Source organism: Osmia lignaria, unplaced genomic scaffold, assembly GCF_051020975.1.
Source record: "Osmia lignaria lignaria isolate PbOS001 unplaced genomic scaffold, iyOsmLign1 scaffold0044, whole genome shotgun sequence".
NCBI classification, from domain to species: Eukaryota; Metazoa; Arthropoda; class Insecta; order Hymenoptera; family Megachilidae; genus Osmia; species Osmia lignaria.
In genome coordinates this window covers 85,001-90,000 of record NW_027478185.1, presented here as the reverse complement: position 1 = coordinate 90,000, position 5,000 = coordinate 85,001, and positions in this window count along the sequence as shown.

Here is a 5,000-nt window from a genome sequence, read left to right as displayed (position 1 = left end):
GTTCAATAGCGTTTAACGATCGATCCACGGTACAGAATGCAAAAATATGATTGTTAAAATTTTCGACTAATCGGTTCTAAGAGGCGAAGCAATACGCCGCTGGGACTTTGAAATATTTCGGAGCGCACCTAAAGTTCGTTATTTTGGCTAAACGGAGCGAAAATCTGCATTTATACCATCACGGACGTTAGTTTAATAGCGTTTAACGATGGATCCACGGTACAGAATGCAAAAATATGATTGTTAAAATTTTCGACTAATCGGTTCTAAGAGGCGAAGCAATACGCCGCTGGGACTTTGAAATATTTCGGAGCGCACCTAAAGTTCGTTATTTTGGCTAAACGGAGCGAAAATCTGCATTTATACCATCACGGACGTTAGTTCAATAGCGTTTAACGATCGATCCACGGTACAGAATGCAAAAATATGATTGTTAAAATTTTCGACTAATCGGTTCTAAGAGGCGAAGCAATACGCCGCTGGGACTTTGAAATATTTCGGAGCGCATCTAAAGTTCGTTATTTTGGCTACACGGAGCGAAAATCTGCATTTATACCATCACGGACGTTAGTTCAATAGCGTTTAACGATCGATCCACGGTACAGAATGCAAAAATATGATTGTTAAAATTTTCGACTAATCGGTTCTAAGAGGCGAAGCAATACGCCGCTGGGACTTTGAAATATTTCGGAGCGCACCTAAAGTTCGTTATTTTGGCTAAACGGAGCGAAAATCTGCATTTATACCATCACGGACGTTAGTTTAATAGCGTTTAACGATGGATCCACGGTACAGAATGCAAAAATATGATTGTTAAAATTTTCGACTAATCGGTTCTAAGAGGCGAAGCAATACGCCGCTGGGACTTTGAAATATTTCGGAGCGCACCTAAAGTTCGTTATTTTGGCTAAACGGAGCGAAAATCTGCATTTATACCATCACGGACGTTAGTTCAATAGCGTTTAACGATCGATCCACGGTACAGAATGCAAAAATATGATTGTTAAAATTTTCGACTAATCGGTTCTAAGAGGCGAAGCAATACGCCGCTGGGACTTTGAAATATTTCGGAGCGCACCTAAAGTTCGTTATTTTGGCTAAACGGAGCGAAAATCTGCATTTATACCATCACGGACGTTAGTTTAATAGCGTTTAACGATGGATCCACGGTACAGAATGCAAAAATATGATTGTTAAAATTTTCGACTAATCGGTTCTAAGAGGCGAAGCAATACGCCGCTGGGACTTTGAAATATTTCGGAGCGCACCTAAAGTTCGTTATTTTGGCTAAACGGAGCGAAAATCTGCATTTATACCATCACGGACGTTAGTTCAATAGCGTTTAACGATCGATCCACGGTACAGAATGCAAAAATATGATTGTTAAAATTTTCGACTAATCGGTTCTAAGAGGCGAAGCAATACGCCGCTGGGACTTTGAAATATTTCGGAGCGCATCTAAAGTTCGTTATTTTGGCTACACGGAGCGAAAATCTGCATTTATACCATCACGGACGTTAGTTCAATAGCGTTTAACGATCGATCCACGGTACAGAATGCAAAAATATGATTGTTAAAATTTTCGACTAATCGGTTCTAAGAGGCGAAGCAATACGCCGCTGGGACTTTGAAATATTTCGGAGCGCACCTAAAGTTCGTTATTTTGGCTAAACGGAGCGAAAATCTGCATTTATACCATCACGGACGTTAGTTTAATAGCGTTTAACGATGGATCCACGGTACAGAATGCAAAAATATGATTGTTAAAATTTTCGACTAATCGGTTCTAAGAGGCGAAGCAATACGCCGCTGGGACTTTGAAATATTTCGGAGCGCACCTAAAGTTCGTTATTTTGGCTAAACGGAGCGAAAATCTGCATTTATACCATCACGGACGTTAGTTTAATAGCGTTTAACGATGGATCCACGGTACAGAATGCAAAAATATGATTGTTAAAATTTTCGACTAATCGGTTCTAAGAGGCGAAGCAATACGCCGCTGGGACTTTGAAATATTTCGGAGCGCACCTAAAGTTCGTTATTTTGGCTAAACGGAGCGAAAATCTGCATTTATACCATCACGGACGTTAGTTCAATAGCGTTTAACGATCGATCCACGGTACAGAATGCAAAAATATGATTGTTAAAATTTTCGACTAATCGGTTCTAAGAGGCGAAGCAATACGCCGCTGGGACTTTGAAATATTTCGGAGCGCACCTAAAGTTCGTTATTTTGGCTAAACGGAGCGAAAATCTGCATTTATACCATCACGGACGTTAGTTCAATAGCGTTTAACGATCGATCCACGGTACAGAATGCAAAAATATGATTGTTAAAATTTTCGACTAATCGGTTCTAAGAGGCGAAGCAATACGCCGCTGGGACTTTGAAATATTTCGGAGCGCATCTAAAGTTCGTTATTTTGGCTAAACGGAGCGAAAATCTGCATTTATACCATCACGGACGTTAGTTCAATAGCGTTTAACGATCGATCCACGGTACAGAATGCAAAAATATGATTGTTAAAATTTTCGACTAATCGGTTCTAAGAGGCGAAGCAATACGCCGCTGGGACTTTGAAATATTTCGGAGCGCACCTAAAGTTCGTTATTTTGGCTAAACGGAGCGAAAATCTGCATTTATACCATCACAGACGTTAGTTTAATAGCGTTTAACGATGGATCCACGGTACAGAATGCAAAAATATGATTGTTAAAATTTTCGACTAATCGGTTCTAAGAGGCGAAGCAATACGCCGCTGGGACTTTGAAATATTTCGGAGCGCACCTAAAGTTCGTTATTTTGGCTAAACGGAGCGAAAATCTGCATTTATACCATCACGGACGTTAGTTCAATAGCGTTTAACGATCGATCCACGGTACAGAATGCAAAAATATGATTGTTAAAATTTTCGACTAATCGGTTCTAAGAGGCGAAGCAATACGCCGCTGGGACTTTGAAATATTTCGGAGCGCATCTAAAGTTCGTTATTTTGGCTACACGGAGCGAAAATCTGCATTTATACCATCACGGACGTTAGTTCAATAGCGTTTAACGATCGATCCACGGTACAGAATGCAAAAATATGATTGTTAAAATTTTCGACTAATCGGTTCTAAGAGGCGAAGCAATACGCCGCTGGGACTTTGAAATATTTCGGAGCGCACCTAAAGTTCGTTATTTTGGCTAAACGGAGCGAAAATCTGCATTTATACCATCACGGACGTTAGTTTAATAGCGTTTAACGATGGATCCACGGTACAGAATGCAAAAATATGATTGTTAAAATTTTCGACTAATCGGTTCTAAGAGGCGAAGCAATACGCCGCTGGGACTTTGAAATATTTCGGAGCGCACCTAAAGTTCGTTATTTTGGCTAAACGGAGCGAAAATCTGCATTTATACCATCACGGACGTTAGTTCAATAGCGTTTAACGATCGATCCACGGTACAGAATGCAAAAATATGATTGTTAAAATTTTCGACTAATCGGTTCTAAGAGGCGAAGCAATACGCCGCTGGGACTTTGAAATATTTCGGAGCGCACCTAAAGTTCGTTATTTTGGCTAAACGGAGCGAAAATCTGCATTTATACCATCACGGACGTTAGTTTAATAGCGTTTAACGATGGATCCACGGTACAGAATGCAAAAATATGATTGTTAAAATTTTCGACTAATCGGTTCTAAGAGGCGAAGCAATACGCCGCTGGGACTTTGAAATATTTCGGAGCGCACCTAAAGTTCGTTATTTTGGCTAAACGGAGCGAAAATCTGCATTTATACCATCACGGACGTTAGTTTAATAGCGTTTAACGATGGATCCACGGTACTGAATGCAAAAATATGATTGTTAAAATTTTCGACTAATCGGTTCTAAGAGGCGAAGCAATACGCCGCTGGGACTTTGAAATATTTCGGAGCGCATCTAAAGTTCGTTATTTTGGCTAAACGGAGCGAAAATCTGCATTTATACCATCACGGACGTTAGTTCAATAGCGTTTAACGATCGATCCACGGTACAGAATGCAAAAATATGATTGTTAAAATTTTCGACTTATCGGTTCTGGATCACTGAAAAATCAAAAAAAATTATTAATTTTGATTAATTAAATTACATATGTAGTTTTATATTGTTATAGTCTCGTATTTGTTAATGTTTTGTCGTAAGAAAATGCAAAAATATCGTTTTAATGTTTTCGTCTCATCGGTTCTGGATCGCTGAAAAATCAAAAAAAAATATTAATTTTGATTAATTAAATTACAAATGGAGTTTTATATTGCTATAGTCGCTTATTTGTTAATGTTTTACCGTAAGAAAATGCAAAAATATCGTTTTAATATTTTCATCTCATCGGTTCTGGGCGGTTTTAAAATTTTTTAAAATATTAATTAAACCCATGATTTACATGAGAATGTGAATTTATTATGTCCTGCATGTTAATTTATTAATTTTCATGTATAGAACGTTATAAAATGAAAGGATATGTTCGACGATATTTTCAGTCTAAGTTTTACCGTGCCGGCGGGATGGTACGCTCTCACGGCGGTTTGCACAGGCATACGCCTGGGCGTAAGCCCATGCGTCGCCGACCTAGCGGCCGGCCGTTCGGTATTTATAGGAAGGCACTTTCGGTTCGCTCGGACCGGTCGGGAGTAGCGTCGAGCGTGTGGCTCTTTTATGACTTCGGTTGAAAAGCAGTCTACCGCTCCTCGAGAATATACTTTCTCGACTATTCTCGTTCCGGTTTTCCGTTGCGGATTATTATTAATCTCCACACAGCATTACCACGGGTCGGTGTCTAAGACCGAATGGCCCATATGTGGTGAGCCTTGTAATATAAGGCTGGTGACCTGTATGCACTTATAAATGTTGCATACTTGTACAAACTGAGCATCAACTGTCTGTAACCAAAATTTGTTAAAACTGAAAAAGTTATAAGATTGTATAAAATTTTTGAACCAAGAAAGTAGTGTTAGACGAAAATTCGTTCTATCAC